The sequence below is a fragment of the Aphelocoma coerulescens genome, unplaced genomic scaffold, assembly GCF_041296385.1.
Source record: "Aphelocoma coerulescens isolate FSJ_1873_10779 unplaced genomic scaffold, UR_Acoe_1.0 HiC_scaffold_126, whole genome shotgun sequence".
Lineage (NCBI taxonomy): Eukaryota > Metazoa > Chordata > Aves > Passeriformes > Corvidae > Aphelocoma > Aphelocoma coerulescens.
The window spans coordinates 367713-390694 of record NW_027183482.1 but is presented as its reverse complement, the minus strand read 5'-3'; positions in this window follow the sequence as shown (position 1 = coordinate 390694).

Here is a 22982-nt window from a genome sequence, read left to right as displayed (position 1 = left end):
TCTTTGGTTGATTCACAGGTAAAGCTTCACTACAAAAACTAAAACAAAAGAATAAAAGCAACATGCACGCGCGCAAATGAGAAAACTCCATTCTTTTCTTGAGCTGTTTTTGGCAGATCACTTTCTTCTGGTGATTCTGCGCAGTTCAGGTCTGGGTGCTTGCTTCCTGGCTTCCACTTGCAGAGTCACTGGCTGGTGTGGTGGCATCAGCAGGCTTTGATGCGAGGTATGGCTTCACGTTTTTTGCTGGAACCCACTTGATTCCTTCACCTGTGGAAACACATGCAAACCCCTTCCCCCACATTATAAGATTGTATGGTCCTTCTATTTTTCCTGAGTCTAGATTTTTAATCAAAACTGGGGGGCGCTCTTTCAGTTTTGCTTTTTTGTTGTTCAAAAAATGTCTATAAATGGGGGGATCAGGCTCTTCTGCAGAGCTATTCAAAAAATTGTAAACATACAAAGCCTTGTTCAACCTCCTTTGAGGTGTATCCTGGACTTCTCCCCCTCTCTGTTGATCTAAAATGCGTTTTAGGGTTTGATGTGTTCTTTTTAGGGTACTTTTTAGCAGTTGTTTAAGATACGGTGAGCAAATACCACTATCTCTTACAGCCCTTCTTAGTTCTTTAATTTCGTGAGTGGGGATGGGAACCCACGTTTTGGGACTGTCAGGCTGTTGGCTAGCTATCACAGGCTTAGCTAATAGACTTTCATCTTTACAGCTTTGGAGTCTTATTTCATGCCAATCTGTTAATTGAGAATAATCTGAGCACTTTGGAGGATTTTTTGATTCAGAAAGTAGCGCTAACAAACTCTCAGAACTCGTTTTCTCCTTATGGGTTGCAAGATCCCAGCCGCTCGCTGGCGGGACTCTGGGGCTCATTGCAAACAAATCTGGCTGCTTTTCAGGGTTTCCTGGTGTTAGATTTAAAGCATCAGCTCGGGCAGAGCGGCTCTCCGTCTTCCCTGCCACTGGAGCTGCACCACTGCCCTCCGTTCCCCCCCTGTTTGCGGCTTGTGAGGCGAGGCTGAGCTGCGCGGAGGGATGTTGCTGGGCGGCGGTAGCCGAGGGATACAGCTGTGCGGTGCCGGAGGGCCCCGGCGGGGGCGGCGATGGCACTGCCGATCTCCGCGGTGGCGGGCGAGGAGGCGGGGGGGCCGCGAGCAACCGGCTCCGCGGCAGCGGGCGAGGGGGTGCGGGTGGCTCTATTGAAGGCGAGGTGAAAGCCGTGGGGGGCGGTGGCGGAGCTAGTTCCGTGAGCAGTGCTGTGGTTGGAGAAGTGTGAGCGTGCGTGGGTTGCGCCATCAGGTCAACGTGGCGGACTGTGATGGCCGCTGTCTGTGTGTCGGGGAGAGCGGGAGGTGGCAGGGCTGTCCCGTCGGCAGGAGACGATCCCGGGGCTGCGGGAGGCGGGAGGGCCGGCGTGGAGGCGGCGGGAGTATGTTGCGGTGGGGCCATGGCGAACGGTGGGCCAGTCGGCGGCTGGACCGCGGCGTGCTGCCGCTGGGAGTTTGCAGGCTGGGCTGGTGTGGCTGCCGGCGCGGCGGTGCCAGGAGACGGGGCTGGAGCAGCGGCAGGCACGGGAGAGGCAGCAGCCATCTGTGTAGGCGCTGCAGCGCCGGCACCAGGTGGCTGGCGGGGCTGGGGCGCTCCGTGTCCCGCGGACGGGACGTTGACCACCACCGGCGCCGTGTCGGTGGCGGCGAGGGGGACCTGGGGGGCTGGAAGAAGGGTCGCCGCCTGGCTTTGCGGGGGGCCGGCTATGATGGTGGCTACAGCCATAACAGGCGCGGCTAGGGGAGCGGTAGGACCCGTAGGTGGCAGGGGAGCAGCCGCTGGCCCCGCGGGGCTATCGGCGGGGGGCGGGGCCGCGAAGGCGCTGGCGGACGGGGTGGGAGGAGCGAGGGACGGGGCCGCGAAGACGCTGGAGCCGAGGGCGGGGACCGCGGGAGCCGGGGCAGCAGGGAGGAACGGGATGGGGGGGGCGGGGATGGGGGGAGCGGTGGAGGGGGTCGTAGGGTCCGGTGGGACAGGGGTGACGGCTGCCAGGACAGCGGGGGCGGGGGGCGGGGCGGCACGAGTCAGTCGGACCGCGGCTACCGGAGCCGCGAGAGGCGGGACAGCAGGGACTAACGGGACCGTGGGGGTGGAGATGACGGGGGCGGTGGGGGGGGCGGTGGAGTCCGGTGGGGCAGGGGTGACCGGTGCAGGGACCGCGGGGGGGTGGGGCGGGGCGGCACGAGACAGCTGGACCGCGGGTACCGGAGCCGTGAGGTCCGGCGGCGGGGCGGGGGCCGTGCCCGGTTGCAGGCTCGCGGCGGCAAGGGGCGGGCTCGCAGCAGGAGCGGGACCCGGCGAGGTGGCTGCTGCGGGCGGCGCCTTCGCAGCAAACAGCTCCACGAGCGCTCTGCAAGCCGGGACCAGCTCCGCGGCAGCCCAATCCCGGCGGGAGATATTATTAAAGAGTTTAACCCGAACTGTGTCCCAGAAGTCTCTTGTAAAGACGGCTGAACGGTCAGCATTTGGGAAATTAATCAGAGTCCATTCTAAGAGGTTTTTTAGCTCCTGTTTAGGTAATTGACTTGGACCGGAGCTTAGTAAGTACTTAAGTTGTTTATAGAGATGTCTGTCATGGGCAGAGTGAGTTTGTCCCATTATTGACCAGTATGATACTCACCTAGATGTCGCAGGAGGCAGGGTCCTTAATCAGAAGTCCGTCGTGGGGGGCTGGCCAGGCTCTCCACACGGCGCTCAGGACGCTGCTGTCGGGTCCCTCCTCAGAGCTCCGGTTTCAGGCGTCGCTTGGCAACGGCTTTCCGTGCTCGGGACCTCGCAGGTGTCTCCACTCAGAGCTCCAGCGCGGGCGGTGCTGAGCAATACCCGCCTGTGCTCGGGCGCGCGGCTGGATCCCTCCTAAGAGCTCCGGTCTGCACTGCTTAGCAGCGTGTCCGTGCTCGAGGGGTACCACGGCAAACTTCCTCAAAGAGCTCCAGGTAACCGCTGCGCAGCAGTGGCCGTCTGTGCTCGAGGACTGCCAGGCAATTTCCTCCCTCCGAGAGCTCCAGGTAATTGCTACGAAGTAACGGCTCCCCGTGCTCGAGGGCTGCCTCAGCAGAGTTATAGAGCTCCGGCTTTTACGCTGCGCAGCAACGGTATGCCGTGCTCACGACACGTTCCAGGTGGCTATAACTGGTCTTTTAGTTACCGTCCATGGCGAAGTCTCTCACAGGTGGAAGAAGCTGAATCAGGCCTTCACTCACGTTTGGGCGCCAGTTTGTCGAAATTGATGGCGATGATGGTGATGAGGGTGTGGGTTCGGTCGGGCCCGGCTGGAGATGGACGGCGACGAGAGATCTCTATAAGCAGGTCTTTGGAGCATGCAGTTTATTGCAGAGGGCGTGGGTACAGGGGCACTGCTTAGAGCTGCCAGCTGCAGCTCCAAGCAGGCCCAAGGTGTAAGAGAGGGAGAGAGAGTGAGCGAGAGAGCTAGAGCAAGAGGCTGAGAGCTAAGAGTGTAAAGAGCAAGAGAGACAAACTAAGAGGAGAGCTGAATTAAGAGGAAGAAGAAGAGCAAGAGAGTTACTAAGAGAGCTACTAAGAGGAGAAGAGCATTACTAAGAGAGCTACTAAGAGAGTTACTAAGAGCGTTACTAAGAGGAGAAGAGCATTACTAAGAGGAGAGGAGTTAAGAGAGCGAGGAGCTTGTTACAATACAATAAATCATCTTCTGTAGTGAATATTCTAATTCTCAGTAGCCAATCTAATACAAGGTACAAATCCTATAGCATTTACATACAGCCTATAAGAGTTCTTACATTACCATAGAGTGTTACATTTTAACTTCTAAAAACTACTCTTTGGACCCCTTCTGCTGAGCTAGTAGGGTCTGCTCTGACCCTTGGACCTGTCTGCAAGCAGAGGGTATTGTTCAATCAAGAGGGGATTACCTTCAGCCGGCTATACCATTGTTTTCCAGTTGTTCAGTAACTAAGACTCTATATCTCAAAGATGGCCTTCATTTCGATGTCGCTCACAGTTTTCATATTCCCAGAATCTTTTGTTAGGCAATCATATTTATAAGGCTTTCCTGTTTCATCTTCCCCAACAACAAAGGCTCTCCTGGGAGCCACGGGTCACAAAGCACCGTGGGCTCTGTGCAGCCCCGCTGTGTCACAATGGCCGCTGGCTTCCACGAGCCCCCGCAGTGTCCCAGTGGGCCCCGTGGCTTTAGGAGTGGGTGGCTGGGAGTTGGTGCCAGCGGCTGGGGGAGCAGCAGCAGGGACTGTGTGTGGACAGTGCCATGGCCACTTGTGTGGCCACTGGTGTCTCTGTGCCAGGCACAGCCGTGGTGTGTAACACCGGCTCTGGGTCCTTTGGCTGTGCAGGTGGCAGTCACGGCCTGGAGCAGGGCTGCTCCCGGGGGACAGCCTGGGGCAGGAGGCTGCTGGAGATTCATTCCCCACACTCCTTGTCATGAGGTGCTCAGAGTGATTGGAAAGGCTGTTGGCAGCAGGCAGTTCTCTGGGTTCAAGCTGTGGAGCTGTCAGCGGGAATGCAAAGGCCAAGCTGGTGAGCCTTTTGTCCTGGTGCCTTTAGTGTGTGAGCAGTCCCTGGTGCCGTTGTCTTTGGATCCTGAGTGTGGGAGAGGCAAGGCTTAGGATGGTGCGTAGAGCTGAGAAGGAAAGTGCCGAGAGCAGCATGTGTGCTGCTGCTTTGAGGGGTGCAGTTGAAGTTGTAGGCAGCAAGAGCTTTCTCAGCTGGCCCTTTTGTGAGCTCTGCTTTTGCCAGATGACTTCCATCTTACCCTCTTACCATCTTAGCCTCTCATTTTTGCATATCCCAAACCCCCTTCCAAACATCCAGCAGCTGCTTGTAAAGAAGAAGTCCTAGAACAAAAAGCCAGTGCTGCCTTTCATAGCCCCTTTGCTGTCTATGAAGTAGAGGAAAGAAGCTAGTGAGACGCACTTTCTTTCTCAACTCCATAGAGCGCATCCTTCTCTCAAGGTGGCAGAGTCCTTGGCGGAAGTGAAGCATCTGCAGCTGCAGTTCAGACTGAGAGATGTGCCAGGACAGGAAACATTTGCTGACCTTCCCTGTTCCCTGTGCAACATGATTCTCGCATCCCAGTCACTTTCACATACCTTCGGTATCCCTGAGTCCAAGCAGCTAAAGCTCACAGAGACAGAAGTGTCAGGAAGGAAAACGTTGCAAAAGCACCCCCTTCTCTTATCAGCATATAAATTGTGCACAACAGGCTGCGGCACCGAACCTTCCTTCTCAGATAGACATGCCATCACACTTTTCACTCTTGCAGCTCGGTTGAAAAGCTCCAGCAGCTGCTCCCGCAATAGCAAAAGGTTCTAGAAGTGAAAGCCAGTTTGGGGCTGCACCTTCTCCTTGCCGCATGTAAGCCACACCAAACTCCCTGATGCACTCTGTCCTCCCCTTCTCAAAGGAGTAGACGGTGGCATCAGGACACACCTGTGTCCCAGCAGCTGGGTGCCCAGCCGGGAGCAGGAGCAGGGCTGGGGCTGCTCCCAAAGTTGCCCCGCCCCAATGCCAGAGCCGGACATATGCTGAGGGGGGGCTGGATCAGGCTTTATTGTCCAGCTGCATGCCAGGAGTGAGCACAAAATCTACCTGCATTCTCTGCAGCATGCCATCCTGGAGCAGAGCCATTGCCAAAGGAAGCCGTGAGCCCGTGCCAAGCCAGTGCCGGAGTGGGATCCTAGCAGCACCTGTGGAAGCCGGGAGAGAGGAGCCCACCTGGAGCAGGTTCGTGCAGGATTAATCATCCCGTGGCTTCCCACCAGGGTCCTGTTGCTTCCAAAAGGCCCCACAGCGTCACTGTGGCCCCTCGGTTCCACCAGGTTCCATAGCGTCACTGTGGTGCCCAGGGTTCCGTCAGCTTCGCCAGCATCCCCACGGTCTGCAGAGGTCCCCGAGCTTCTGTGGTGTCACAGTGGAGGCAGGGTTGCATCAGGTTCCATAGCATCAGCACGGTCTCCAGGGCTCCCAGAGGTTCTGTGGTGTCACAGTGGAGGCAGGGTTGCATCAGGTTCCATAGCATCACCACAGTCTCCAGGGCTCCCTGAGCTTCTGTGGTGTCACAGTGGAGGCAGGGTTGCATCAGGTTCCATAGCATCAGCACGGTCTCCAGGGCTCCCAGAGGTTCTGTGGTGTCACAGAGGAGGCAGGGTTGCATCAGGTTCCATAGCATCACCACGGTCTCCAGGGCTCCAAGAGCTTCTGTGGTGTCACAGAGGAGGCAGGGTTGCATCAGGTTCAATAGCATCAGCACGGTCTCCAGGGCTCCCCTGAGCTTCTGTGGTGGTGTCACAGAGGAGCCAGGCTTCCTTGTAGTTCCCCAGCATCACAAAGGCTCTCCTGGGAGCCACGGGTCACAAAGCACCGTGGGCTCTGTGCAGCCCCGCTGTGTCACAATGGCCGCTGGCTTCCACGAGCCCCCGCAGTGTCCCAGTGGGCCCCGTGGCTTTAGGAGTGGGTGGCTGGGAGTTGGTGCCAGCGGCTGGGGGAGCAGCAGCAGGGACTGTGTGTGGACAGTGCCATGGCCACTTGTGTGGCCACTGGTGTCTCTGTGCCAGGCACAGCCGTGGTGTGTAACACCGGCTCTGGGTCCTTTGGCTGTGCAGGTGGCAGTCACGGCCTGGAGCAGGGCTGCTCCCGGGGGACAGCCTGGGGCAGGAGGCTGCTGGAGATTCATTCCCCACACTCCTTGTCATGAGGTGCTCAGAGTGATTGGAAAGGCTGTTGGCAGCAGGCAGTTCTCTGGGTTCAAGCTGTGGAGCTGTCAGCGGGAATGCAAAGGCCAAGCTGGTGAGCCTTTTGTCCTGGTGCCTTTAGTGTGTGAGCAGTCCCTGGTGCCGTTGTCTTTGGATCCTGAGTGTGGGAGAGGCAAGGCTTAGGATGGTGCGTAGAGCTGAGAAGGAAAGTGCCGAGAGCAGCATGTGTGCTGCTGCTTTGAGGGGTGCAGTTGAAGTTGTAGGCAGCAAGAGCTTTCTCAGCTGGCCCTTTTGTGAGCTCTGCTTTTGCCAGATGACTTCCATCTTACCCTCTTACCATCTTAGCCTCTCATTTTTGCATATCCCAAACCCCCTTCCAAACATCCAGCAGCTGCTTGTAAAGAAGAAGTCCTAGAACAAAAAGCCAGTGCTGCCTTTCATAGCCCCTTTGCTGTCTATGAAGTAGAGGAAAGAAGCTAGTGAGACGCACTTTCTTTCTCAACTCCATAGAGCGCATCCTTCTCTCAAGGTGGCAGAGTCCTTGGCGGAAGTGAAGCATCTGCAGCTGCAGTTCAGACTGAGAGATGTGCCAGGACAGGAAACATTTGCTGACCTTCCCTGTTCCCTGTGCAACATGATTCTCGCATCCCAGTCACTTTCACATACCTTCGGTATCCCTGAGTCCAAGCAGCTAAAGCTCACAGAGACAGAAGTGTCAGGAAGGAAAACGTTGCAAAAGCACCCCCTTCTCTTATCAGCATATAAATTGTGCACAACAGGCTGCGGCACCGAACCTTCCTTCTCAGATAGACATGCCATCACACTTTTCACTCTTGCAGCTCGGTTGAAAAGCTCCAGCAGCTGCTCCCGCAATAGCAAAAGGTTCTAGAAGTGAAAGCCAGTTTGGGGCTGCACCTTCTCCTTGCCGCATGTAAGCCACACCAAACTCCCTGATGCACTCTGTCCTCCCCTTCTCAAAGGAGTAGACGGTGGCATCAGGACACACCTGTGTCCCAGCAGCTGGGTGCCCAGCCGGGAGCAGGAGCAGGGCTGGGGCTGCTCCCAAAGTTGCCCCGCCCCAATGCCAGAGCCGGACATATGCTGAGGGGGGGCTGGATCAGGCTTTATTGTCCAGCTGCATGCCAGGAGTGAGCACAAAATCTACCTGCATTCTCTGCAGCATGCCATCCTGGAGCAGAGCCATTGCCAAAGGAAGCCGTGAGCCCGTGCCAAGCCAGTGCCGGAGTGGGATCCTAGCAGCACCTGTGGAAGCCGGGAGAGAGGAGCCCACCTGGAGCAGGTTCGTGCAGGATTAATCATCCCGTGGCTTCCCACCAGGGTCCTGTTGCTTCCAAAAGGCCCCACAGTGTCACTGTGGCCCCTCGGTTCCACCAGGTTCCATAGCGTCACTGTGGTGCCCAGGGTTCCGTCAGCTTCGCCAGCATCCCCACGGTCTGCAGAGCTCCCCGAGCTTCTGTGGTGTCACAGTGGAGGCAGGGTTGCATCAGGTTCCATAGCATCAGCACGGTCTCCAGGGCTCCCAGAGGTTCTGTGGTGTCACAGTGGAGGCAGGGTTGCATCAGGTTCCATAGCATCACCACAGTCTCCAGGGCTCCCTGAGCTTCTGTGGTGTCACAGTGGAGGCAGGGTTGCATCAGGTTCAATAGCATCAGCACGGTCTCCAGGGCTCCCCTGAGCTTCTGTGGTGGTGTCACAGAGGAGCCAGGCTTCCTTGTAGTTCCCCAGCATCACAAAGGCTCTCCTGGGAGCCACGGGTCACAAAGCACCGTGGGCTCTGTGCAGCCCCGCTGTGTCACAATGGCCGCTGGCTTCCACGAGCCCCCGCAGTGTCCCAGTGGGCCCCGTGGCTTTAGGAGTGGGTGGCTGGGAGTTGGTGCCAGCGGCTGGGGGAGCAGCAGCAGGGACTGTGTGTGGACAGTGCCATGGCCACTTGTGTGGCCACTGGTGTCTCTGTGCCAGGCACAGCCGTGGTGTGTAACACCGGCTCTGGGTCCTTTGGCTGTGCAGGTGGCAGTCACGGCCTGGAGCAGGGCTGCTCCCGGGGGACAGCCTGGGGCAGGAGGCTGCTGGAGATTCATTCCCCACACTCCTTGTCATGAGGTGCTCAGAGTGATTGGAAAGGCTGTTGGCAGCAGGCAGTTCTCTGGGTTCAAGCTGTGGAGCTGTCAGCGGGAATGCAAAGGCCAAGCTGGTGAGCCTTTTGTCCTGGTGCCTTTAGTGTGTGAGCAGTCCCTGGTGCCGTTGTCTTTGGATCCTGAGTGTGGGAGAGGCAAGGCTTAGGATGGTGCGTAGAGCTGAGAAGGAAAGTGCCGAGAGCAGCGTGTGTGCTGCTGCTTTGAGGGGTGCAGTTGAAGTTGTAGGCAGCAAGAGCTTTCTCAGCTGGCCCTTTTGTGAGCTCTGCTTTTGCCAGATGACTTCCATCTTACCCTCTTACCATCTTAGCCTCTCATTTTTGCATATCCCAAACCCCCTTCCAAACATCCAGCAGCTGCTTGTAAAGAAGAAGTCCTAGAACAAAAAGCCAGTGCTGCCTTTCATAGCCCCTTTGCTGTCTATGAAGTAGAGGAAAGAAGCTAGTGAGACGCACTTTCTTTCTCAACTCCATAGAGCGCATCCTTCTCTCAAGGTGGCAGAGTCCTTGGCAGAAGTGAAGCATCTGCAGCTGCAGTTCAGACTGAGAGATGTGCCAGGACAGGAAACATTTGCTGACCTTCCCTGTTCCCTGTGCAACATGATTCTCGCATCCCAGTCACTTTCACATACCTTCGGTATCCCTGAGTCCAAGCAGCTAAAGCTCACAGAGACAGAAGTGTCAGGAAGGAAAACGTTCCAAAAGCACCCCCTTCTCTTATCAGCATATAAATTGTGCACAACAGGCTGCGGCACCGAACCTTCCTTCTCAGATAGACATGCCATCACACTTTTCACTCTTGCAGCTCGGTTGAAAAGCTCCAGCAGCTGCTCCCGCAATAGCAAAAGGTTCTAGAAGTGAAAGCCAGTTTGGGGCTGCACCTTCTCCTTGCCGCATGTAAGCCACACCAAACTCCCTGATGCACTCTGTCCTCCCCTTCTCAAAGGAGTAGACGGTGGCATCAGGACACACCTGTGTCCCAGCAGCTGGGTGCCCAGCCGGGAGCAGGAGCAGGGCTGGGGCTGCTCCCAAAGTTGCCCCGCCCCAATGCCAGAGCCGGACATATGCTGAGGGGGGGCTGGATCAGGCTTTATTGTCCAGCTGCATGCCAGGAGTGAGCACAAAATCTACCTGCATTCTCTGCAGCATGCCATCCTGGAGCAGAGCCATTGCCAAAGGAAGCCGTGAGCCCGTGCCAAGCCAGTGCCGGAGTGGGATCCTAGCAGCACCTGTGGAAGCCGGGAGAGAGGAGCCCACCTGGAGCAGGTTCGTGCAGGATTAATCATCCCGTGGCTTCCCACCAGGGTCCTGTTGCTTCCAAAAAGCCCCACAGTGTCACTGTGGCCCCTCGGTTCCACCAGGTTCCATAGCGTCACTGTGGTGCCCAGGGTTCCGTCAGCTTCGCCAGCATCCCCACGGTCTGCAGAGGTCCCCGAGCTTCTGTGGTGTCACAGTGGAGGCAGGGTTGCATCAGGTTCCATAGCATCAGCACGGTCTCCAGGGCTCCCAGAGGTTCTGTGGTGTCACAGTGGAGGCAGGGTTGCATCAGGTTCCATAGCATCACCACAGTCTCCAGGGCTCCCTGAGCTTCTGTGGTGTCACAGTGGAGGCAGGGTTGCATCAGGTTCCATAGCATCAGCACGGTCTCCAGGGCTCCCAGAGGTTCTGTGGTGTCACAGAGGAGGCAGGGTTGCATCAGGTTCCATAGCATCACCACGGTCTCCAGGGCTCCAAGAGCTTCTGTGGTGTCACAGTGGAGGCAGGGTTGCATCAGGTTCCATAGCATCACCACAGTCTCCAGGGCTCCCTGAGCTTCTGTGGTGTCACAGTGGAGGCAGGGTTGCATCAGGTTCCATAGCATCACCACGGTCTCCAGGGCTCCCCTGAGCTTCTGTGGTGGTGTCACAGAGGAGCCAGGCTTCCTTGTAGTTCCCCAGCATCACAAAGGCTCTCCTGGGAGCCACGGGTCACAAAGCACCGTGGGCTCTGTGCAGCCCCGCTGTGTCACAATGGCCGCTGGCTTCCACGAGCCCCCGCAGTGTCCCAGTGGGCCCCGTAGCTTTAGGAGTGGGTGGCTGGGAGTTGGTGCCAGCGGCTGGGGGAGCAGCAGCAGGGACTGTGTGTGGACAGTGCCATGGCCACTTGTGTGGCCACTGGTGTCTCTGTGCCAGGCACAGCCGTGGTGTGTAACACCGGCTCTGGGTCCTTTGGCTGTGCAGGTGGCAGTCACGGCCTGGAGCAGGGCTGCTCCCGGGGGACAGCCTGGGGCAGGAGGCTGCTGGAGATTCATTCCCCACACTCCTTGTCATGAGGTGCTCAGAGTGATTGGAAAGGCTGTTGGCAGCAGGCAGTTCTCTGGGTTCAAGCTGTGGAGCTGTCAGCGGGAATGCAAAGGCCAAGCTGGTGAGCCTTTTGTCCTGGTGCCTTTAGTGTGTGAGCAGTCCCTGGTGCCGTTGTCTTTGGATCCTGAGTGTGGGAGAGGCAAGGCTTAGGATGGTGCGTAGAGCTGAGAAGGAAAGTGCCGAGAGCAGCGTGTGTGCTGCTGCTTTGAGGGGTGCAGTTGAAGTTGTAGGCAGCAAGAGCTTTCTCAGCTGGCCCTTTTGTGAGCTCTGCTTTTGCCAGATGACTTCCATCTTACCCTCTTACCATCTTAGCCTCTCATTTTTGCATATCCCAAACCCCCTTCCAAACATCCAGCAGCTGCTTGTAAAGAAGAAGTCCTAGAACAAAAAGCCAGTGCTGCCTTTCATAGCCCCTTTGCTGTCTATGAAGTAGAGGAAAGAAGCTAGTGAGACGCACTTTCTTTCTCAACTCCATAGAGCGCATCCTTCTCTCAAGGTGGCAGAGTCCTTGGCGGAAGTGAAGCATCTGCAGCTGCAGTTCAGACTGAGAGATGTGCCAGGACAGGAAACATTTGCTGACCTTCCCTGTTCCCTGTGCAACATGATTCTCGCATCCCAGTCACTTTCACATACCTTCGGTATCCCTGAGTCCAAGCAGCTAAAGCTCACAGAGACAGAAGTGTCAGGAAGGAAAACGTTGCAAAAGCACCCCCTTCTCTTATCAGCATATAAATTGTGCACAACAGGCTGCGGCACCGAACCTTCCTTCTCAGATAGACATGCCATCACACTTTTCACTCTTGCAGCTCGGTTGAAAAGCTCCAGCAGCTGCTCCCGCAATAGCAAAAGGTTCTAGAAGTGAAAGCCAGTTTGGGGCTGCACCTTCTCCTTGCCGCATGTAAGCCACACCAAACTCCCTGATGCACTCTGTCCTCCCCTTCTCAAAGGAGTAGACGGTGGCATCAGGACACACCTGTGTCCCAGCAGCTGGGTGCCCAGCCGGGAGCAGGAGCAGGGCTGGGGCTGCTCCCAAAGTTGCCCCGCCCCAATGCCAGAGCCGGACATATGCTGAGGGGGGGCTGGATCAGGCTTTATTGTCCAGCTGCATGCCAGGAGTGAGCACAAAATCTACCTGCATTCTCTGCAGCATGCCATCCTGGAGCAGAGCCATTGCCAAAGGAAGCCGTGAGCCCGTGCCAAGCCAGTGCCGGAGTGGGATCCTAGCAGCACCTGTGGAAGCCGGGAGAGAGGAGCCCACCTGGAGCAGGTTCGTGCAGGATTAATCATCCCGTGGCTTCCCACCAGGGTCCTGTTGCTTCCAAAAGGCCCCACAGTGTCACTGTGGCCCCTCGGTTCCACCAGGTTCCATAGCGTCACTGTGGTGCCCAGGGTTCCGTCAGCTTCGCCAGCATCCCCACGGTCTGCAGAGCTCCCCGAGCTTCTGTGGTGTCACAGTGGAGGCAGGGTTGCATCAGGTTCCATAGCATCAGCACGGTCTCCAGGGCTCCCAGAGGTTCTGTGGTGTCACAGTGGAGGCAGGGTTGCATCAGGTTCCATAGCATCACCACAGTCTCCAGGGCTCCCTGAGCTTCTGTGGTGTCACAGTGGAGGCAGGGTTGCATCAGGTTCAATAGCATCAGCACGGTCTCCAGGGCTCCCCTGAGCTTCTGTGGTGGTGTCACAGAGGAGCCAGGCTTCCTTGTAGTTCCCCAGCATCACAAAGGCTCTCCTGGGAGCCACGGGTCACAAAGCACCGTGGGCTCTGTGCAGCCCCGCTGTGTCACAATGGCCGCTGGCTTCCACGAGCCCCCGCAGTGTCCCAGTGGGCCCCGTGGCTTTAGGAGTGGGTGGCTGGGAGTTGGTGCCAGCGGCTGGGGGAGCAGCAGCAGGGACTGTGTGTGGACAGTGCCATGGCCACTTGTGTGGCCACTGGTGTCTCTGTGCCAGGCACAGCCGTGGTGTGTAACACCGGCTCTGGGTCCTTTGGCTGTGCAGGTGGCAGTCACGGCCTGGAGCAGGGCTGCTCCCGGGGGACAGCCTGGGGCAGGAGGCTGCTGGAGATTCATTCCCCACACTCCTTGTCATGAGGTGCTCAGAGTGATTGGAAAGGCTGTTGGCAGCAGGCAGTTCTCTGGGTTCAAGCTGTGGAGCTGTCAGCGGGAATGCAAAGGCCAAGCTGGTGAGCCTTTTGTCCTGGTGCCTTTAGTGTGTGAGCAGTCCCTGGTGCCGTTGTCTTTGGATCCTGAGTGTGGGAGAGGCAAGGCTTAGGATGGTGCGTAGAGCTGAGAAGGAAAGTGCCGAGAGCAGCGTGTGTGCTGCTGCTTTGAGGGGTGCAGTTGAAGTTGTAGGCAGCAAGAGCTTTCTCAGCTGGCCCTTTTGTGAGCTCTGCTTTTGCCAGATGACTTCCATCTTACCCTCTTACCATCTTAGCCTCTCATTTTTGCATATCCCAAACCCCCTTCCAAACATCCAGCAGCTGCTTGTAAAGAAGAAGTCCTAGAACAAAAAGCCAGTGCTGCCTTTCATAGCCCCTTTGCTGTCTATGAAGTAGAGGAAAGAAGCTAGTGAGACGCACTTTCTTTCTCAACTCCATAGAGCGCATCCTTCTCTCAAGGTGGCAGAGTCCTTGGCAGAAGTGAAGCATCTGCAGCTGCAGTTCAGACTGAGAGATGTGCCAGGACAGGAAACATTTGCTGACCTTCCCTGTTCCCTGTGCAACATGATTCTCGCATCCCAGTCACTTTCACATACCTTCGGTATCCCTGAGTCCAAGCAGCTAAAGCTCACAGAGACAGAAGTGTCAGGAAGGAAAACGTTCCAAAAGCACCCCCTTCTCTTATCAGCATATAAATTGTGCACAACAGGCTGCGGCACCGAACCTTCCTTCTCAGATAGACATGCCATCACACTTTTCACTCTTGCAGCTCGGTTGAAAAGCTCCAGCAGCTGCTCCCGCAATAGCAAAAGGTTCTAGAAGTGAAAGCCAGTTTGGGGCTGCACCTTCTCCTTGCCGCATGTAAGCCACACCAAACTCCCTGATGCACTCTGTCCTCCCCTTCTCAAAGGAGTAGACGGTGGCATCAGGACACACCTGTGTCCCAGCAGCTGGGTGCCCAGCCGGGAGCAGGAGCAGGGCTGGGGCTGCTCCCAAAGTTGCCCCGCCCCAATGCCAGAGCCGGACATATGCTGAGGGGGGGCTGGATCAGGCTTTATTGTCCAGCTGCATGCCAGGAGTGAGCACAAAATCTACCTGCATTCTCTGCAGCATGCCATCCTGGAGCAGAGCCATTGCCAAAGGAAGCCGTGAGCCCGTGCCAAGCCAGTGCCGGAGTGGGATCCTAGCAGCACCTGTGGAAGCCGGGAGAGAGGAGCCCACCTGGAGCAGGTTCGTGCAGGATTAATCATCCCGTGGCTTCCCACCAGGGTCCTGTTGCTTCCAAAAAGCCCCACAGTGTCACTGTGGCCCCTCGGTTCCACCAGGTTCCATAGCGTCACTGTGGTGCCCAGGGTTCCGTCAGCTTCGCCAGCATCCCCACGGTCTGCAGAGGTCCCCGAGCTTCTGTGGTGTCACAGTGGAGGCAGGGTTGCATCAGGTTCCATAGCATCAGCACGGTCTCCAGGGCTCCCAGAGGTTCTGTGGTGTCACAGTGGAGGCAGGGTTGCATCAGGTTCCATAGCATCACCACAGTCTCCAGGGCTCCCTGAGCTTCTGTGGTGTCACAGTGGAGGCAGGGTTGCATCAGGTTCCATAGCATCAGCACGGTCTCCAGGGCTCCCAGAGGTTCTGTGGTGTCACAGAGGAGGCAGGGTTGCATCAGGTTCCATAGCATCACCACGGTCTCCAGGGCTCCAAGAGCTTCTGTGGTGTCACAGTGGAGGCAGGGTTGCATCAGGTTCCATAGCATCACCACAGTCTCCAGGGCTCCCTGAGCTTCTGTGGTGTCACAGTGGAGGCAGGGTTGCATCAGGTTCCATAGCATCACCACGGTCTCCAGGGCTCCCCTGAGCTTCTGTGGTGGTGTCACAGAGGAGCCAGGCTTCCTTGTAGTTCCCCAGCATCACAAAGGCTCTCCTGGGAGCCACGGGTCACAAAGCACCGTGGGCTCTGTGCAGCCCCGCTGTGTCACAATGGCCGCTGGCTTCCACGAGCCCCCGCAGTGTCCCAGTGGGCCCCGTAGCTTTAGGAGTGGGTGGCTGGGAGTTGGTGCCAGCGGCTGGGGGAGCAGCAGCAGGGACTGTGTGTGGACAGTGCCATGGCCACTTGTGTGGCCACTGGTGTCTCTGTGCCAGGCACAGCCGTGGTGTGTAACACCGGCTCTGGGTCCTTTGGCTGTGCAGGTGGCAGTCACGGCCTGGAGCAGGGCTGCTCCCGGGGGACAGCCTGGGGCAGGAGGCTGCTGGAGATTCATTCCCCACACTCCTTGTCATGAGGTGCTCAGAGTGATTGGAAAGGCTGTTGGCAGCAGGCAGTTCTCTGGGTTCAAGCTGTGGAGCTGTCAGCGGGAATGCAAAGGCCAAGCTGGTGAGCCTTTTGTCCTGGTGCCTTTAGTGTGTGAGCAGTCCCTGGTGCCGTTGTCTTTGGATCCTGAGTGTGGGAGAGGCAAGGCTTAGGATGGTGCGTAGAGCTGAGAAGGAAAGTGCCGAGAGCAGCGTGTGTGCTGCTGCTTTGAGGGGTGCAGTTGAAGTTGTAGGCAGCAAGAGCTTTCTCAGCTGGCCCTTTTGTGAGCTCTGCTTTTGCCAGATGACTTCCATCTTACCCTCTTACCATCTTAGCCTCTCATTTTTGCATATCCCAAACCCCCTTCCAAACATCCAGCAGCTGCTTGTAAAGAAGAAGTCCTAGAACAAAAAGCCAGTGCTGCCTTTCATAGCCCCTTTGCTGTCTATGAAGTAGAGGAAAGAAGCTAGTGAGACGCACTTTCTTTCTCAACTCCATAGAGCGCATCCTTCTCTCAAGGTGGCAGAGTCCTTGGCGGAAGTGAAGCATCTGCAGCTGCAGTTCAGACTGAGAGATGTGCCAGGACAGGAAACATTTGCTGACCTTCCCTGTTCCCTGTGCAACATGATTCTCGCATCCCAGTCACTTTCACATACCTTCGGTATCCCTGAGTCCAAGCAGCTAAAGCTCACAGAGACAGAAGTGTCAGGAAGGAAAACGTTGCAAAAGCACCCCCTTCTCTTATCAGCATATAAATTGTGCACAACAGGCTGCGGCACCGAACCTTCCTTCTCAGATAGACATGCCATCACACTTTTCACTCTTGCAGCTCGGTTGAAAAGCTCCAGCAGCTGCTCCCGCAATAGCAAAAGGTTCTAGAAGTGAAAGCCAGTTTGGGGCTGCACCTTCTCCTTGCCGCATGTAAGCCACACCAAACTCCCTGATGCACTCTGTCCTCCCCTTCTCAAAGGAGTAGACGGTGGCATCAGGACACACCTGTGTCCCAGCAGCTGGGTGCCCAGCCGGGAGCAGGAGCAGGGCTGGGGCTGCTCCCAAAGTTGCCCCGCCCCAATGCCAGAGCCGGACATATGCTGAGGGGGGGCTGGATCAGGCTTTATTGTCCAGCTGCATGCCAGGAGTGAGCACAAAATCTACCTGCATTCTCTGCAGCATGCCATCCTGGAGCAGAGCCATTGCCAAAGGAAGCCGTGAGCCCGTGCCAAGCCAGTGCCGGAGTGGGATCCTAGCAGCACCTGTGGAAGCCGGGAGAGAGGAGCCCACCTGGAGCAGGTTCGTGCAGGATTAATCATCCCGTGGCTTCCCACCAGGGTCCTGTTGCTTCCAAAAAGCCCCACAGTGTCACTGTGGCCACTCGGTTCCACCAGGTTCCATAGCGTCACTGTGGTGCCCAGGGTTCCGTCAGCTTCGCCAGCATCCCCACGGTCTGCAGAGCTCCCCGAGCTTCTGTGGTGTCACAGTGGAGGCAGGGTTGCATCAGGTTCCATAGCATCAGCACGGTCTCCAGGGCTCCCAGAGGTTCTGTGGTGTCACAGTGGAGGCAGGGTTGCATCAGGTTCCATAGCATCACCACAGTCTCCAGGGCTCCCTGAGCTTCTGTGGTGTCACAGTGGAGGCAGGGTTGCATCAGGTTCCATAGCATCAGCACGGTCTCCAGGGCTCCCAGAGGTTCTGTGGTGTCACAGAGGAGGCAGGGCTGCATCAGGTTCCATAGCATCACCACGGTCTCCAGGGCTCCAAGAGCTTCTGTGGTGTCACAGAGGAGGCAGGGTTGCATCAGGTTCAATAGCATCAGCACGGTCTCCAGGGCTCCCCTGAGCTTCTGTGGTGGTGTCACAGAGGAGCCAGGCTTCCTTGTAGTTCCCCAGCATCACAAAGGCTCTCCTGGGAGCCACGGGTCACAAAGCACCGTGGGCTCTGTGCAGCCCCGCTGTGTCACAATGGCCGCTGGCTTCCACGAGCCCCCGCAGTGTCCCAGTGGGCCCCGTGGCTTTAGGAGTGGGTGGCTGGGAGTTGGTGCCAGCGGCTGGGGGAGCAGCAGCAGGGACTGTGTGTGGACAGTGCCATGGCCACTTGTGTGGCCACTGGTGTCTCTGTGCCAGGCACAGCCGTGGTGTGTAACACCAGCTCTGGGTCCTTTGGCTGTGCAGGTGGCAGTCACGGCCTGGAGCAGGGCTGCTCCCGGGGGACAGCCTGGGGCAGGAGGCTGCTGGAGATTCATTCCCCACACTCCTTGTCATGAGGTGCTCAGAGTGATTGGAAAGGCTGTTGGCAGCAGGCAGTTCTCTGGGTTCAAGCTGTGGAGCTGTCAGCGGGAATGCAAAGGCCAAGCTGGTGAGCCTTTTGTCCTGGTGCCTTTAGTGTGTGAGCAGTCCCTGGTGCCGTTGTCTTTGGATCCTGAGTGTGGGAGAGGCAAGGCTTAGGATGGTGCGTAGAGCTGAGAAGGAAAGTGCCGAGAGCAGCGTGTGTGCTGCTGCTTTGAGGGGTGCAGTTGAAGTTGTAGGCAGCAAGAGCTTTCTCAGCTGGCCCTTTTGTGAGCTCTGCTTTTGCCAGATGACTTCCATCTTACCCTCTTACCATCTTAGCCTCTCATTTTTGCATATCCCAAACCCCCTTCCAAACATCCAGCAGCTGCTTGTAAAGAAGAAGTCCTAGAACAAAAAGCCAGTGCTGCCTTTCATAGCCCCTTTGCTGTCTATGAAGTAGAGGAAAGAAGCTAGTGAGACGCACTTTCTTTCTCAACTCCATAGAGCGCATCCTTCTCTCAAGGTGGCAGAGTCCTTGGCGGAAGTGAAGCATCTGCAGCTGCAGTTCAGACTGAGAGATGTGCCAGGACAGGAAACATTTGCTGACCTTCCCTGTTCCCTGTGCAACATGATTCTCGCATCCCAGTCACTTTCACATACCTTCGGTATCCCTGAGTCCAAGCAGCTAAAGCTCACAGAGACCGAAGTGTCAGGAAGGAAAACGTTGCAAAAGCACCCCCTTCTCTTATCAGCATATAAATTGTGCACAACAGGCTGCGGCACCGAACCTTCCTTCTCAGATAGACATGCCATCACACTTTTCACTCTTGCAGCTCGGTTGAAAAGCTCCAGCAGCTGCTCCCGCAATAGCAAAAGGTTCTAGAAGTGAAAGCCAGTTTGGGGCTGCACCTTCTCCTTGCCGCATGTAAGCCACACCAAACTCCCTGATGCACTCTGTCCTCCCCTTCTCAAAGGAGTAGACGGTGGCATCAGGACACACCTGTGTCCCAGCAGCTGGGTGCCCAGCCGGGAGCAGGAGCAGGGCTGGGGCTGCTCCCAAAGTTGCCCCGCCCCAATGCCAGAGCCGGACATATGCTGAGGGGGGGCTGGATCAGGCTTTATTGTCCAGCTGCATGCCAGGAGTGAGCACAAAATCTACCTGCATTCTCTGCAGCATGCCATCCTGGAGCAGAGCCATTGCCAAAGGAAGCCGTGAGCCCGTGCCAAGCCAGTGCCGGAGTGGGATCCTAGCAGCACCTGTGGAAGCCGGGAGAGAGGAGCCCACCTGGAGCAGGTTCGTGCAGGATTAATCATCCCGTGGCTTCCCACCAGGGTCCTGTTGCTTCCAAAAAGCCCCACAGTGTCACTGTGGCCCCTCGGTTCCACCAGGTTCCATAGCGTCACTGTGGTGCCCAGGGTTCCGTCAGCTTCGCCAGCATCCCCACGGTCTGCAGAGCTCCCCGAGCTTCTGTGGTGTCACAGTGGAGGCAGGGTTGCATCAGGTTCCATAGCATCAGCACGGTCTCCAGGGCTCCCAGAGGTTCTGTGGTGTCACAGTGGAGGCAGGGTTGCATCAGGTTCCATAGCATCACCACAGTCTCCAGGGCTCCCTGAGCTTCTGTGGTGTCACAGTGGAGGCAGGGTTGCATCAGGTTCCATAGCATCAGCACGGTCTCCAGGGCTCCCAGAGGTTCTGTGGTGTCACAGAGGAGGCAGGGCTGCATCAGGTTCCATAGCATCACCACGGTCTCCAGGGCTCCAAGAGCTTCTGTGGTGTCACAGAGGAGGCAGGGTTGCATCAGGTTCAATAGCATCAGCACGGTCTCCAGGGCTCCCCTGAGCTTCTGTGGTGGTGTCACAGAGGAGCCAGGCTTCCTTGTAGTTCCCCAGCATCACAAAGGCTCTCCTGGGAGCCACGGGTCACAAAGCACCGTGGGCTCTGTGCAGCCCCGCTGTGTCACAATGGCCGCTGGCTTCCACGAGCCCCCGCAGTGTCCCAGTGGGCCCCGTGGCTTTAGGAGTGGGTGGCTGGGAGTTGGTGCCAGCGGCTGGGGGAGCAGCAGCAGGGACTGTGTGTGGACAGTGCCATGGCCACTTGTGTGGCCACTGGTGTCTCTGTGCCAGGCACAGCCGTGGTGTGTAACACCAGCTCTGGGTCCTTTGGCTGTGCAGGTGGCAGTCACGGCCTGGAGCAGGGCTGCTCCCGGGGGACAGCCTGGGGCAGGAGGCTGCTGGAGATTCATTCCCCACACTCCTTGTCATGAGGTGCTCAGAGTGATTGGAAAGGCTGTTGGCAGCAGGCAGTTCTCTGGGTTCAAGCTGTGGAGCTGTCAGCGGGAATGCAAAGGCCAAGCTGGTGAGCCTTTTGTCCTGGTGCCTTTAGTGTGTGAGCAGTCCCTGGTGCCGTTGTCTTTGGATCCTGAGTGTGGGAGAGGCAAGGCTTAGGATGGTGCGTAGAGCTGAGAAGGAAAGTGCCGAGAGCAGCGTGTGTGCTGCTGCTTTGAGGGGTGCAGTTGAAGTTGTAGGCAGCAAGAGCTTTCTCAGCTGGCCCTTTTGTGAGCTCTGCTTTTGCCAGATGACTTCCATCTTACCCTCTTACCATCTTAGCCTCTCATTTTTGCATATCCCAAACCCCCTTCCAAACATCCAGCAGCTGCTTGTAAAGAAGAAGTCCTAGAACAAAAAGCCAGTGCTGCCTTTCATAGCCCCTTTGCTGTCTATGAAGTAGAGGAAAGAAGCTAGTGAGACGCACTTTCTTTCTCAACTCCATAGAGCGCATCCTTCTCTCAAGGTGGCAGAGTCCTTGGCGGAAGTGAAGCATCTGCAGCTGCAGTTCAGACTGAGAGATGTGCCAGGACAGGAAACATTTGCTGACCTTCCCTGTTCCCTGTGCAACATGATTCTCGCATCCCAGTCACTTTCACATACCTTCGGTATCCCTGAGTCCAAGCAGCTAAAGCTCACAGAGACAGAAGTGTCAGGAAGGAAAACGTTGCAAAAGCACCCCCTTCTCTTATCAGCATATAAATTGTGCACAACAGGCTGCGGCACCGAACCTTCCTTCTCAGATAGACATGCCATCACACTTTTCACTCTTGCAGCTCGGTTGAAAAGCTCCAGCAGCTGCTCCCGCAATAGCAAAAGGTTCTAGAAGTGAAAGCCAGTTTGGGGCTGCACCTTCTCCTTGCCGCATGTAAGCCACACCAAACTCCCTGATGCACTCTGTCCTCCCCTTCTCAAAGGAGTAGACGGTGGCATCAGGACACACCTGTGTCCCAGCAGCTGGGTGCCCAGCCGGGAGCAGGAGCAGGGCTGGGGCTGCTCCCAAAGTTGCCCCGCCCCAATGCCAGAGCCGGACATATGCTGAGGGGGGGCTGGATCAGGCTTTATTGTCCAGCTGCATGCCAGGAGTGAGCACAAAATCTACCTGCATTCTCTGCAGCATGCCATCCTGGAGCAGAGCCATTGCCAAAGGAAGCCGTGAGCCCGTGCCAAGCCAGTGCCGGAGTGGGATCCTAGCAGCACCTGTGGAAGCCGGGAGAGAGGAGCCCACCTGGAGCAGGTTCGTGCAGGATTAATCATCCCGTGGCTTCCCACCAGGGTCCTGTTGCTTCCAAAAAGCCCCACAGTGTCACTGTGGCCCCTCGGTTCCACCAGGTTCCATAGCGTCACTGTGGTGCCCAGGGTTCCGTCAGCTTCGCCAGCATCCCCACGGTCTGCAGAGCTCCCCGAGCTTCTGTGGTGTCACAGTGGAGGCAGGGTTGCATCAGGTTCCATAGCATCAGCACGGTCTCCAGGGCTCCCAGAGGTTCTGTGGTGTCACAGTGGAGGCAGGGTTGCATCAGGTTCCATAGCATCACCACAGTCTCCAGGGCTCCCTGAGCTTCTGTGGTGTCACAGTGGAGGCAGGGTTGCATCAGGTTCCATAGCATCAGCACGGTCTCCAGGGCTCCCAGAGGTTCTGTGGTGTCACAGAGGAGGCAGGGCTGCATCAGGTTCCATAGCATCACCACGGTCTCCAGGGCTCCAAGAGCTTCTGTGGTGTCACAGAGGAGGCAGGGTTGCATCAGGTTCAATAGCATCAGCACGGTCTCCAGGGCTCCCCTGAGCTTCTGTGGTGGTGTCACAGAGGAGCCAGGCTTCCTTGTAGTTCCCCAGCATCACAAAGGCTCTCCTGGGAGCCACGGGTCACAAAGCACCGTGGGCTCTGTGCAGCCCCGCTGTGTCACAATGGCCGCTGGCTTCCACGAGCCCCCGCAGTGTCCCAGTGGGCCCCGTGGCTTTAGGAGTGGGTGGCTGGGAGTTGGTGCCAGCGGCTGGGGGAGCAGCAGCAGGGACTGTGTGTGGACAGTGCCATGGCCACTTGTGTGGCCACTGGTGTCTCTGTGCCAGGCACAGCCGTGGTGTGTAACACCAGCTCTGGGTCCTTTGGCTGTGCAGGTGGCAGTCACGGCCTGGAGCAGGGCTGCTCCCGGGGGACAGCCTGGGGCAGGAGGCTGCTGGAGATTCATTCCCCACACTCCTTGTCATGAGGTGCTCAGAGTGATTGGAAAGGCTGTTGGCAGCAGGCAGTTCTCTGGGTTCAAGCTGTGGAGCTGTCAGCGGGAATGCAAAGGCCAAGCTGGTGAGCCTTTTGTCCTGGTGCCTTTAGTGTGTGAGCAGTCCCTGGTGCCGTTGTCTTTGGATCCTGAGTGTGGGAGAGGCAAGGCTTAGGATGGTGCGTAGAGCTGAGAAGGAAAGTGCCGAGAGCAGCGTGTGTGCTGCTGCTTTGAGGGGTGCAGTTGAAGTTGTAGGCAGCAAGAGCTTTCTCAGCTGGCCCTTTTGTGAGCTCTGCTTTTGCCAGATGACTTCCATCTTACCCTCTTACCATCTTAGCCTCTCATTTTTGCATATCCCAAACCCCCTTCCAAACATCCAGCAGCTGCTTGTAAAGAAGAAGTCCTAGAACAAAAAGCCAGTGCTGCCTTTCATAGCCCCTTTGCTGTCTATGAAGTAGAGGAAAGAAGCTAGTGAGACGCACTTTCTTTCTCAACTCCATAGAG